This window comes from Tachyglossus aculeatus, chromosome X4, assembly GCF_015852505.1.
Source record: "Tachyglossus aculeatus isolate mTacAcu1 chromosome X4, mTacAcu1.pri, whole genome shotgun sequence".
Lineage (NCBI taxonomy): Eukaryota > Metazoa > Chordata > Mammalia > Monotremata > Tachyglossidae > Tachyglossus > Tachyglossus aculeatus.
In genome coordinates, this window is record NC_052098.1 from 35,885,750 (window position 1) to 35,900,507 (window position 14,758).

Consider the following 14,758-nt stretch of genomic DNA (forward strand, 5'->3'; position numbering starts at 1 on the left):
TAGCATCAATATAAATAGATGCTATAGTTCTATATAGATTATAGATCTATAATTGATTAGAATTATAGATATGTATGCATCCATATCATTAATAAAATGAATAGAATAATAAATATGTACATATATTCATTCATTCATTCATTGTCGTATTTATTGAGCGTTTACTGTGTGCAGAGCACTGAACTAAGCACTTGGTAAGTACAAGTTGGCAACATATAGAGACGGTCCCTACCCAACAGCGGGCTTACACATAAGTGCTGTGGGGCGGGGATGGGGGTAAAGCAGAGGGAGGGAGTCAGGGCGATGGGGAGGAGAGGAGGAGCAGAGGAAAAGGGGGGCTCAGTCTGGGAAAGCCTCCTGGAGGCAGTGAGCTTTCAGTAGGGCTTTGAAGGGGGGAAGTGTGCTAGTTTGGCAGATGTGAGGAAGGAGAGCATTCCAGGCCAGAGGTAGGACATGGGCCGGGGGTCAGCCCATGTGAGGAGGTTAAGCAGCAGAGGAGCAGATTGTGCCGGCTGGGTTTTAGAAGGAGAGAAGGGAGGTGAGGTAGGAGGGGGGAAGGTAATGGAGAGCTTTGAAGCCAATAGTGAGGAGTTTTTGCTTGATACAAAGGTTGATAGGCAACCACTGGAGATTTTTGAGGATGGGGTCGACATGCCCAGAGTGTTTCTGTAGAAAGATAATCTGGGCAGCAGAGTGAAGCATAGATTGAAGGACATATAAGGACAAGGTTTTGTGGGATACTGGGCATACTAGATACAATCCTCTAGATTATAAAATCCTTGCAGACAGGCATCACATACCCTAACGCCACCCTATTCTCCCATGTACTTCATACAGCACTCTGCGTGGAGGAAGTGCAGAATAAATGTTATTGATTAGATGATTGATTCTGTTTGAGTATTTGCTTGGGAGGTATAACTCTGCAAGTAGGCAGCCCAAGATATTGTTTGTCTGACTGCTGAAGTAACATTGGCATTTGGTGACACCCCAGGTAAACTGAAATAAGAAAATAGCTACAGGAATAGCAAACGTGTGCTTCTTAGGTAAACTGCCTATCAAGCAGTCATGAAGGCTGTGTGTGTGTCAAGGAATCACAATCAAATTATTTCAATCAATTTATTGAGTTCTTATGGTGTGCAGAGCACTATATTCAGCACTTGGGAGAGGACGATGTTACAGAGATTAGCAAATCAGACTCTACTCCATCTTAATCCTCCTTAATTTTGGATAATTTTGACATTACAGACCATCGCCTCCTCCTTGGAAACACTATCTAACCTTGGTTTTTAGGACACTTCTCTTCTTGTTCTCCTCTTTCCTCTTGGGCCAAACTTTCTTTATATCCTCTGCCAACTCTTTCTCTGCAACCCACAGCCAAGCCCATGAGGGACCTTCAAAGCTCCATTCTGGGTTTCCTAATCTCTGTTTAGACTCACTCCATTGGGGAGTTCTTCCCCTATCAAGGCTTCAGCTACCATCTCTAGGCAGATGACTCTCAAACAAATCTACCTCATCAGCCTGATGTCTCATCTTTTCAGATAGCCTATTGGCACCTCGAACTCAAAATGTCCAAAACCAAACTCCTTCGTTTGGCTCCCCAAATCCATTTCCATTTCATGAAGTTTTCCATCATCTTCCCTACCTCTCAAGGCTGAAACCTTAATACTATCCTTGACTTCTTCATCCTTTTAAAACACTATATCCAATCTGTTACCAAATCCCGATGGTTTTCCTCCTCAACACCTCCAGAATGTGATGAAAGATCAGCACGTTTGCTAGAGAAACAGGGTTACCTAATGAAAAAATGGGAGTCAGAAGGACTGGGGTTCTAATCCCAGCTCTGCCACTTGTCTGCTGTGTGACCTTGGACAAGTCACTTCACTTCTCTTCACTTTGGGCAAGCCACTTAACTTCTCTGGGCCTCAGTTCCCTCATCTGTAAAATGGGGATTAAGACTGTGAGCCCCCCGTGGGGCAAGCTGATCACCTTGCAACCTCCCCAGCGCTTAGAACAGTGCTTTGCACATAGTAAGCGCTTAATAAATGCCATTATTATTATTATTCTCTGTGCCTCAGTTACCTCATCTGTAAAATGGGGATTAAGACTGTGAGCCCCATGTGGGACATGGATTGTGTCCACTTTGTATAGCTTGTATCTACCCCAGTGTTTAGTACAATTCCTGGTACATAGTAAGTGCTGAACAAATACCATAAAGAAGTGACAGCTGTGGGTATGTGAGGTGAGGAGATAAGAAATTAAGGAAAGCCTCATGGAGGAGATATAAATTCAGAAAGGTTTTGAAGATATGAAGTGGGGAGGGAATTCTAGGCAAGACATCAGTGGCAGGAGAAATGAGAGTGAGGAACAGTGACTAGGTTAACATGAGAAGAAAAGCGCAGTGCTGGAGTGTTGTCAGAAAAGTGAATGGATAAGTAGAGGGAAAAGAGCAGATTGAATTCCTCAATGCCAATGTAAGGAGTTTCTATTCAATAAAAAACAATCTCTATGTTCAGATAACGCAGAATGAAAATCCACCTTTGAAATGGTCTTCCAACTACACATACCTGGTTAGGATCTCACCATTAATACTATTGGTGTCATATTCAAAAATGGGAAATAATTATATAACAGACCATGTCTTATGCTTCTATCATTATATTCCCAAGCATTTAATACTCTGCACACCAAGTTCACTCAGTAAATCCCATTTATGCTATAACATTGGAGCTGAACAGCCAGAACTTGTTGACCTGACAACCTGAAAAAAGGAGGGCTTCTGGATGATGTCCATTACAGATCCAGAAGAACCAGGGACTTAATTTTGCTAGTACACGATTTTCAGCACATGCAACTCAAAATCTTCTTTGTCAGTTTTTCAAACACCTCACATAACCCTGTTATAATAAGATCAGGAAAATGATCTGTCTAAAAGCAAAATAAAATACATAAAATCCCAAATATCTTAGAAGGTAAAATGAAAATCACAATGAAGCCATACTGAGATGTGGCCCATGCTATAGCTAGGGAACTTTTTTTCATTTGTCAGAATAAGGTACAACAACTGTTTTTTATTTCAGAAACATGGCCCCCTAGCTCAAGCCTCTTTCTAGAAACTATACATTCCTCCATGAACCCAAGTGAGAAACTCCCATTCTATACTCATGTGCCTTGTTTTATTTGGATCAAAAATGAGATCCACCTGTTTTGTTAGGCTACTCTTCCCCCTCCCCGTAAAAGCCCAAGAGCTAACAGGTTTTTCTCTTCATTATGTATCTAATGGAAGTCACACCAAGAATCTAGGCTTTTCCTTTACCAAGGGTTCAGCCTTCAATCTGAATCAGATGCCATTCACACTGCTGCCTCTCTCTTTATAAACTCTTCAGTGAGCAGGTAGTTATCTGTGACAAATCATCACAGCTGAGCAAAATGCTATTGCATTCATTCCCACTCCTCACAGTTAGTCATTGCAATCAGTAAAATGATGGCTCATGGTTCCTGTTGTCAATGGCAGATGCTTTAAAAGAGTCGATGGGTACATCTTCATTTGGGGTGACAAAATATATATTTGACATCTTCTGCTGATTCTCCATGTGATCTCTGCATTCAACACAATAACATTCAAGAGTCCTAATCAGAAAATATGTTTTAGTAGTTTGAACACAGGCATGTGTAACTCCTTCTTGCCTAGCTGCATGAGCACAACATGCATTTCTTTGCCGTTACATCAAATCGAGCTTCAGAAGCAGCTGGCCTAATAGAACAAGGGCCTGGTAACCAGAAGGACCTGGGTTCTAATGCCAGCTCAAGCACTTGTCTGATGTCTGACCTTGGGCAAATCACTTCTCTTCTCTGTGCCTCCATTACCTCATCTGTAAAATGAGGATTAAGAGTGTGAGCGCCAGTGAGGACACAGACTGTGTCCAACCTGATTTCTTTGTATCTACCCCAGTGCTTAGAACAGTGCCGGGCATATAGAAAGTGCTTAACAAATGCCATAAACAAAACAAAAACTGTGTAGTTATATTAGAATGTCACATTCTTCCTGCATTACATCAACACGATTTCCTATCGCTCTTTGACTCCCACCTCCTTACCTAGCACCACTCCCTTAGAGTCAAGCTTTGGGAAAACAATTTTAATAAATGACCCAAACTTCCAAGGGCAAAGCTCAAACACTTTACACCTCAAATTATAAACCTTTTCATTTCCTGGCTGGAGATTATCTCCTGCCTATCAACTTCTCCAGTGCCTAGCACATTCTTTCTACTAACTACAGAAGCACAGGAGTGGCAGAGAGAATAGCCTATACTGCAACTACATGATTGATGGGCAGTTTCCAGATCTTAAATTATCCAAAGATTTGAGGATATAACTCATAGAGCCCCATCACTGGTAGGCAGAGAGAAGAAAAAAAAAGTCAATTTCTTCCTAGTATTGTGAGGACTCTGTTTTCCTAGGATTAGTAGATAGGGCAGGGACTAGGAAGGAGTATCCCCATTGCTGATGAGTGCCTCCCTCTACCCCTGTTGTGATACCCAAGACACCTGGAGGAGGGGGCATGCCAATTAGGGGCCATTTGAACATAAGATTCATCAAGTAGCTCCATCCACCTCCTGTGCACTTTAGCAGAGTAGGCTGCCTTCTTGGATTAAGCAGTCCCATTAGTCTGTCTGATGCCATTACTTGGTCACATAATTGAGAAAATGTTGTAAATATCATGAATACAATAGAATTAATAAATATTTTTAAAGGATAATATGAGAAACTCTGACAGTGAATCCTTTAGTGGCTTTTCTGGAATGCTATTCCAAAATTAGTGGATAATCTATATTATATGTATATGTATATGTGTAAAATTTACTCACCTCCTCTCAAGGTTGTACCTGGAGAGTTTCCAGTACTCTACCAGTCTCAGCTACAGGAGGGAGAGCCAAGCAGAGGCCTACTCATTCCATTCCTAGCTTGGGCTAGCTAGTGGAAGGCAATCTGCTACAAGTCAAACCTCACCTGTGCTGGGCAGCAGCTGCATGGGAGACAGCTGAGGGCAGAGACTCAAGTTTACTGTGCAGAAGGAGGCAATGGTAAATCACTTCTGGATTTTCACCAAGAAAACTCTATGGATACACTACCAGGACAATTGCAGGTGGAGTTGGAGCAATCTGGGAGAGATGTGTCCATGGAGCTGCTATGGGTCAGAGAGGACTTGACAGCATAAGACAAGATGAAAATTAACTCAACATACAAATCACATCAACACAAATCAACTTCAATTTGGCTACAGTTTTACAGAAATTTAAAGGTGAACAAAGGGGAAAAAAATGGGTAATTCATTTGAGATAAGGTTCTGCAGACAGGGTGCCCACCAGGAAAGGAGTACATATATGTATCTGAATCCTGTATGTAGTGCACAGAATGCCCTGAATTGTATGAAAATGTATAAGTTATTGTTCCTCTCAAGAACTCTGAATCTGCAAAACAGGCCCCAGTAATGTGGTGGATGTCCTCTACTATCAAATAGTAAATCAATCAGTGGTATTTACTAAATACCTACTGTGTAAAAAGCACTGTACTAAGCATTGGGGAGAGAACAACAAAAGCAAGGTACATGTTCCCTGCTTTTAAGGAGCTTATAATCTAAAGGGGGAGACAAATAGCGTGTGCAGGAGAATATAATAGAAAGTAGTTCAAATAAATCAAGGATGTCATAACAGAATAAGTAATGAATATCCAAATGAAAATATACATATATAAGGTCTGAGAATAGGAATAAAATATATATAAATTCTAAAGAGCGTTGTTGGGTTGACAAGCACATAAAGCATAGTAGATCAAAGATCATCTCATGAAATCTCTCGCTCCGTCCCTTCTCCCCTCCTTAACTTCCATCTTCAATCGCTCACTCTCCACTGGTTCCTTCCCCTCTGCCTTCAAACATGCCAATGTCTCTCCCATCCTAAAAAAACCCTCTCTTGACCCCACCTCACCTTCTAGTTATGGCCCCATCTCCCTCCTACCATTCCTTTCCAAACTCATTGAACGAGTTGTCTACACATGCTGCCTCAAATTCCTCAACACCAACTCTCTCCTTGACCCCCTCCAGTCTGGCTTCCGTCCCCTACATTCCATGGAAACTGCCCTCTCAAAGGTCATCAATGACCTCCTGCTTGCCAGATCCAACGGCTCATACCCTATCCTAATCCTCCTCGACCTCTCAGCTGCCTTCGACACTGTGGACCATCCCCTTCTCCTCAACACGCTATCCAAACTTGGCTTCACAGACTCCGTCCTCTCCTGGTTCTCCTCTTATCTCTCCGGTCGTTCATTCTCAGTCTCTTTTGCAGGCTCCTTCTCCCCCTCCCATCCCCTTACTGTAGTGGTTCCTCAAGGTTCAATTCTTGGTCCCCTTCTGTTCTCGATCTACACTCACTCCCTTGGTGACCTCATTCGCTCCCACGACTTCAACTATCATCTCTACGCTGATGACACCCAAGTCTACATCTCTGCCCCTGCTCTCTCCCCCTCCCTCCAGGCTCGCATCTCCTCCTGCCTTCAGGACATCTCCATCTGGATGTCTGCCTGCCACCTAAAACTCAACATGTCTAAGACTGAACTCCTTGTCTTCCCTCCCAAACCCTGCCCTCTCCCTGACTTCCCCATCACTGTTGACAGCGCTACCACCCTTCCCGTCTCACAGGCCTGCAACCTTGGTGTCATCCTCTACTCCGCTCTCTCGTTCACCCCTCACATCCAAGCCATCACCAAAACCTGCCGGTCTCAGCTCCGCAACATTGCCAAGATCTGCCCTTTCCTCTCCATCCAAACCGCTACCTTGCTCATTCAAGCTCTCATCCTATCCCATCTGGACTACTGTATCAGCCTCCTCTCCGATCTCCCATCCTCTTGTCTCTCCCCACTTCAATCCATACTTCACGCTGCTGCTCGGATTGTCTTTGTCCAGAAATGCTCTGGGCATGTTACTCCCCTCCTCAAAAATCACCAGTGGCTACCAACCAATCTGCGCATCAGGCAGAAACTCCTCACCCTTGGCTTCAAGGCTCTCCATCACCTCACCCCCTCCTACCTCACCTCCCTTCTCTCCTTCTACAGCCCAGCCAGCACCCTCCACTCCTCTGCCACTAATCTCCTCACCGTGCCTCGTTCTCGCCTGTCCCACCATCAACCCCCGGCCCACGTCATCCCCCTGGCCTGGAATGCCCTCCCTCCCCACATCCGCCAAGCTAGCTCTCTTCCTCCCTTCAAGGCCCTACTGAGAGTTCACCTCCTCCAGGAGGCCTTCCCAGACTCAGCCCCCTTCTTCCTCTCCCCCTCCTCCCCCTCTCCACCCCCCCACCTTACCTCCTTCCCTTCCCCACAGCACCTGTATATATGTATATATGTTTGTATGTATTTATTAGTCTATTTATTTTACTTGTACATATCTATTCTATTTATTTTGTTTTGTTAATATGTTTTGTTTTGTTCTCTGTCTCCCCCTTCTAGAATGTGAGCCCACTGTTGGGTAGGGACCATCTCTATATGATGCCAACTTGTACTTCCCAAGTGCTTAGTACAGTGCTCTGCACACAGTAAGTGCTCAATAAATACAATTGATTGACTGATTGATTGATCATTCAATTTTATTTTATTTAACTTGAAATTAAATCATTTTGGAATCATGATATGTCTATATCTATCCAATAATTTTCATTTCAACATTAAAAAGTCCTGTGATTGAACCACAACAATTTACTGACTTATCCAAGACTAGCATAGTGGAGCATTTTTCCAGGAAAATTACAAGAAACCTAAAATCTTATATGTGGAAAACATGCATCTAGGAAATGGGGCAAACAGAGAAATGTTTCATTCAATTGATGGGGTCCTTAGTTGGGAATGGCAGAAAAGCCTTTCGGACCAAGAATCTGAAGGAAAAAGTTGAATATGAGTGCTAGTTGTTTGGGGGGAGCCACCCGCACTCTCTTGTCCCTGCCAGTCACATTTGTGCTGGGGCACGGAATGCAATGAACAAGTGTGTGTGTAAGTGTGTGTGTATTTTGGGGGTGGGGGACAGAGAGGCAACCCATTTTGAAGTGCTCACAAAGGTTTATACATGAAGGACTCCTTTATGACTGAAATGACTGCAGCATAGGGCCAACGGTACAGTGCTCTGCACACAGTAAGCGCTCAATAAATACGATTGATGATGATGATGATAATGGAGCTCCATCACCCAGCAGGTGGTTGCCTTAAGAGTCACTGGAGTCTTCAACAACCATGTTAGCCACATATTTTTCTGGAATCCTACTGGGCCTGTAGGAAACACCAGATGGGAATGTGAATCACATGACATTTAACTGATACTGGACGTAATAAGCTAGTGGACTAATAATTTGTTTTATCCTTTTTTGTGCTACATCGCTGTCTTGTTCATATGAAAATCTGTCCTCTTTTCCCTTTTGTCTACACAAACATATACATCTAGGAAAGAATGCGCAATTTATTCTTGTGGACAAAAAGATTTTATGCTGTTTCTGTTTGTTGACAGAATGATCTGTGCAAAATTACATTCTGTTGACAAAAATGTGATGAAATGCATTTGGTCAAAGGAATAAAGTGAGTGGATTTGACAAAATGCATTTTGTCCAACTGAAGGCTATATGGAGTCCTTAATTATATGTCTCTACATGCACTCTATGGAAATTGGAACCAAAGCACTTATAAGTGGAATCTTACTGCACTTTAGAAGTTGGGCTTGTGCTTTCCAAAGCTACACTTGTGTACTTTAATCCAGGATTTCTTTGCCGAACTTGAAAAAGAGGGGCCATGGCCCTCTATTTTCTTTTGGTAAACTGAACATAGCCATTTTTCTACATTCTGATAGCTACAGTCAGAATTAGCAGAACTGTATCTGCTCTGATCTCTGGCTCTTTTGCTTCTTTTGTTAATGTCTGGGGTGGGGGAAATCTTTGAAATGTGAGTGGTGTCGTAGAAATGCTCATACTGTGGGGAGCAGCATGGCTTAGGGGAAAGAGCACTGTCCTGGGAGTCAGAGGGCCTGGGTTCTAATCCCAACTCTGCCAATTATTGCTTTGGGATCTTGGGCAAGTCACTTAACTTCTCTGTGTCTCAGTTCTCCTGTCCTTCCTCCTAATTACACTGTGAGCCCCTTGTGGGACAAGCACTGTGTCTAACCTAATTAATATTTCTCTACCCCGGCACTTAGAAGAGTGTTTGACACAGAGTAAGTGCTTAACAAATACCATAAAACCCCCCAAACTAGCAAATGTTTACCTCACGATGAACTGTCTGGGTGGGTTAAATTATCAATTAAAGATCAAATGCTACCCATTGAATCACAGGTGTAAAGACCCCAGAAGAACTTATTTTTTAAAAAAATCACTCCATTAATTTCCCCTGCTTTGACCTTCAGCATTTTGATTCTCTGGTTACAACTAACGTAACAGAGGTTGAACAAGTTCACAGAATCTAAGTGCATTTTAATAACACTAATGATACTTAACCTCAGCTTGCCAAGTGAGGGAAATTTAAAACTCATGCTTTTGGTTTGCAATTTAGAATGAAAAAACGGAAAAATCTTAAGCCAGTGCAGATAGGATATTTTTTTTTTCCATAAGGATGCCTCCTTTGATATGCTTCCTATTCAACTGGACATCCGCCAGATTGACACCTGCTGTCATAGGCTGATGATAGTTATGTACTCTTTCCCCATGACATGTGCTAACCTACTATGACCTGGCTGAAGTGTAAGGATAGTCCTACAACCAAGGAGGGTAGATGAACTGTAATTTTGTCATGGAATGTGTCTGTTTATTGTAATATTGTACTCTCCCAAGCGCTTAGTACAGTGCTCTGCACACAATAAGTGCTCAATAAATATTATTGACTGACTGACTGTCTGAGAGATGGCAGAAAAAAGAAAAATTCCCACAGGTGTGTGGGTAACATCAGGCTTCTGGAGGCAAGATGGGACACAGATAAGGTGGCTCTTGGTTCAAGACCAATCGTCCTGCCTGACTGCAATTAACAACAACATTGGGTTAATTTTGGCTTTCCCAATAAAACCTCAGGCCCAAAGTGGATTTTGAGACCGGAAAATTATCTGGAATAATACACTCAGTCAGTTAAATGTTATGAATACCAAGTTTTTAAAAATCACATGAAATTATCCAACAAAATTAATTTACATTACATTACATTTACATTACATCAGAAGCTTACTTTTGGTTTCATGTTTTCTAATACACCATATAGCAGCTTCTTGGATATCCTGTTATCATCCGTTATCTCACAGGTCCCACCCACCATTGCATTGGTGTTGGGGAGCTGACTGCATTCTAAGACCTCGTGGTTGGTAATCTTGATCTGCCATTTGAGGTTGGAAATGGTTTGTAGGGATGCTTGTGAAACTACTTAAGAACCTGGGTGCATACTTTGTAGAGTTCCACATTAGGGAGACATATTTATTAATAAAAATAAGAATAATGATAATAAAGGTATTTGTTAAGCACTTACAATGTGCCAGGCACTGTTCTAAACTCTGGGGTAGATACAAGATAATCAGGTTGGACACAGTCCCTATCACACTTGGGGCTCACAGTCTCAATCCTCATTTTACAGATGAGGTAACTGAGGCTGAGAGAAGTGAAATGACTTGCCCAAGGTCACACAACAGACAAGTGGTGGAGCCGGGATTATAACCCACGATCTTCTTACTCCTAGGCCCGTATTTTATCCATTATGCCATGCTGCTTCTTTCAGCATTTTCAACTATGGCATGTTACATGTGAAATCCTTCAAGATGACGTATCAGGTGACATTTTTAAACGTCTTCGGGGAGATCTATCTCTCAGTTTGAAATTCTATATCGCCCAATCTGGTGCGCAGGAGGAGGAGTGGGGAAGAGGAAGGCAGGACTTTCCGTGAAGCTGGGGAGGAAGGATCCTAGTCCTCTTCACGCAATGAGTGCTCAATAAATTTGATTGATTGATTGATTGATTGTGGGATTTCCTCCAAAGCTCAAGGATGTGTGGGTGAACCTGGAGTAGAACCCCATGGCAGGGGGGGAACGCTAGTCTGGGCCACCACAGCTGGGGGTTTCCCGACTGGTTGAGGAAAGGTACTGCTCCTGCTTCTGCAGCCATTGGGGGGCTGTGGGTGGGGAGGGAGCCAGAGAGCTGCCCTCACTACTGCCCTAAATAAAAAATTAAAAAGTCCCCTGGTATTAACACATTGTCCCTTCCTGTTTATTCTTCTCATACTTTTTCTTCTGTTCCCCTTGTTGCTATAATTCCCCACGTTATAGCCCCTCCCCTTATTTGGGGGTTGAAAAATTATGAAAAGAGTGGAGCAATTATCCAAGTAAATATAGTAGTAGGCTGAACAGGACTGAACTCCCCCATACACAATCCTGCTTCATTCTGACAGTAATACTGAAAGGGTCATCAGACAAGACACCTTCAATTCTGACTCGTCCAACCATTCCATTATGACATACCTTAAGGTTCTTGGTGAATTTTTCAGAACAGCCTAAATTCCTTAGCACTTTCGAAAGCTCTGATCTGTGGGTGGTGTCAAATGCTTTTGTCCAGTTAATGGATGTAGTAGAGAGATCTTGATGCTCCTCTCTAAGCTTGCCCTATACCTGTTTTACTGCAAAGATTATATCTGCTGTACTGCACTTTGGTCAAACGCTTCACTGTGATTGAGATAGTGAACAGTTAAGTGTGTTCTTCAGAGGTCTGTCCCTAAGGATTCCTCTCCTCTAACCACTACCCAAGCAATTAATACAGTGCTCTGCATACTGTAAGCTCACAACGGATCAATGAATACACCCTCCCTACTGCATGTTTCTTCTACTCCTCTGCCAACAGATTTCTTGTCAGCAGGTTGTGGGTCTAGGTCAGAGGTTCTTCTCATGTCCAGCCCTGGAGCCCATAAGGACAAGTCCCATGAAGCTGCTCTGGAGGCTGTTTAAAGGCCTGCAGACCTGCAGAACATTGTAAAACCCCCTCCCACTTCCTGCCTCAGGGCCACCACTCTTAGCCTCTGCGACAATATGATCAGAGATGACTGCGGCTCAGCTGGCCCATCTTGGGTCAGCCCCAGAAACAGTGCAGCTTGGCTGCTGATAATAGCTGATGATGTTCATAGCATTTTGAGTTGGAAGAGTTTCCTAGAAGAGGGGAAGCATATTTTAGTAATTGCATCTGATTCTACATGAGCCCGAAAGAAGGCACTTCTCTCAAAGCGATTGTCTCTTGAGTCTCCATTTTTTCATAATTCACGAGGGAAGTAGCTCTGTAGATTATCAACTTTTTCAAGATCACTAGTCATATATGATCGTTACTCTCAGGAGAATCTTCACATCCCCTACAGCATTATACAACAGCAGCTTGCAATCAATCAAATGTATTTATTGAGCACCTGTTGTGTGCAGAGCACTTGGGAAAGTACCATATACCAGGGTTGGTAGACATGCTTCCTGCCAACAAGAAGCTTACAGTCTAGAGGGGGAGACAGACATTAATATAAATAAATAAATTTAGGGTATGTGCATAACTGCAGTGGGGCTGAGGGTGGGGGGAATAAAGGATACAAATCCAAGTGCAAGAAGAAGGGAGTGAGAGAAGAGGAAATGAAGGCTTAGTCCGGGAAAGCCGATTGGAGTGGATGGGATTTTAATAAAGCTTTGAAGGTGGGGAGAATGATGGTCTGTTGGATATGAAAAGAAAGGGAGTTCCAAGCCAGAGGCAGAATGTGGGCAATAAGTCAGCGGTGAGACAGATTTGTTCGAGGTACAATGAACAGGTTGGCATTAGAGCTCTCCGTGAGCTCTCCGTGAGAGCTCACCTCCTTCAGGAGGCCTTTCCAGACTGAGCCCCCTCCTTCCTCTCCCCCTCACCCCCCTCTCCATCCCTCCCGTCTTACCTCCTTCCCTTCCCCGCAGCACCTGTATATATGTATATATGTTTGTACATATTTATTACTCTATCTATTTATTTATTTTACCTGTACATATCTATTCTGTTTATTTTATTTTGTTAATATGTTTGGTTTTGTTCTCTGTCTCCCCCTTCTAGACTGTGATCCCACAGTTGGGTAGGGACCGTCTCTATATGTTGCCAACTTGTACTTCCCAAGTGCTTAGTACAGTGCTCTGCACATAGCAAGTGCTCAATAAATATGATTGACTGATTGATTGACTGATTAGAGGAATAAAGTCTGCCAGCTGGGTTGTAATAAGAAACCACAGAGGTAGGTAGAAGGGGCCAAGGTGATTGAGTACTTAAAAACTGATGATAGGGAGTTTCTGTTTGATGCTGAGGTGGATGGGCAACCACTGGAGGTTCTTGAAGAGTGGGGACACATGGACTAAAAGGTTTTGTAGAAAAATGATCTGGGCCGCAGAGTCAAGTATGGACTGGAGTGGGGAAAGACAAGAAGCAGGGAGGTCATGAGTAGGCTGATGCAGTAATCAAGGCGATAGGATAAGTGCTTGGATAATTCAATAAATTCAATAAACTATTCAATAAATCATTCACTGTTCATTGCAATGGAAATAATAAATTGGAATATTACAATCTTGGTGTGTTTTATTAATTTAGGAAGAATGAAGAGAGACCAGTAATATTCAGTTTTAACGGTAAAGATTCACACCTTGAAAAAAAGACTCGTATTTGCTCTTGTTCAAGTTAGTTTTCATCCAAGTTGGTTCACCATTCCCTAGAGCAAATGGCTGCTTACAAAAGCTATTTTATTCACTCACCAAAGGTCAACTCAATTGCTGGAGAATTGCAGAAGAAAAGCAAGGTACTCCTGAAACATAAAAGAGTAAGAAGTGATGGCCTGGCCTCTTTTTAAGCAAGACCACACAGACTTGATTGCCTGAATTTTACAGGGTGAACTACGCACTCTATTTGAACACAAAAGACCAAAAAATCTGAATCAAAGCAGCAATAGATTCTGTTAGCAGCCTGAGTGACTCTTTTCTTTTCACCCAGATGTCAAGAAATTGCTTATACTGAGCCACATATATACAAACAGACCCACACATTCTGAGCCTCAACAGGTCAACTAGAGTTTGGCCAATCAACATTTTAAACTGCTCTTAAAAAAGGAATGAAAAGGTTACAAGAAGAGGAGGTCAAGGATAGAAGTAGGTGAGAAAAAGGAAAAGGGTTGGGTTCAGAAGTGATAAAGGATTGGAGGGAAGAATAAAAATAAAACCAGAAATCCCAAGACTAGACTCAGACAACCTAGGCAAAAACAAAGAGAACTTCCTTATAGGGATCTTGAAAATACACTAAGACAGGGTTAAAGGGAGGGAAAAGAGAAAGAGACATGAGCAGCCATACCATTGTGAAACATAGAGAGAAAATTAGATACTAAGAAATATGAAATGAAATCAATGTATTCACAATTCAGAGCACAATTACTTATCTGTAGGGACCAAATTGCAACTCTTTTCTGACTCTGTCAAGAGAATTAGTGACTAGACTTTGGAAAATAAGTATTAATAGGCGGACAAATCCAAATTGTGCACGTCCATGATATCATCATCAATCGTATTTATTGAGCACTTACTGTGTGCAGAGCACTGTACTAAGCGCTTATGATGGTTTACAACAAGTTGTTAGGTAAAGATTTTAGTATAAGAAAAACTAATTCACAACTGTGTTACCATTGAAGAAAACTGCAAATGATCAGAAACTCAAGCATCACCTCTCACTAGAATCTA

At 42.5% G+C, this 14,758-nt stretch overlaps 1 non-coding gene across 1 annotated transcript; it reads left to right on the forward strand.

Annotated features, from left to right (window-relative positions):
* Window positions 1-4,865: 4,865 nt before the first annotated feature.
* On the forward strand, window positions 4,866-4,997 carry LOC119948405. Its single transcript, XR_005456803.1, has one exon. It is a non-coding gene; the product is annotated as a small nucleolar RNA SNORA7 (small nucleolar RNA).
* The last annotated feature ends 9,761 nt before the right edge of the window (window positions 4,998-14,758 follow it).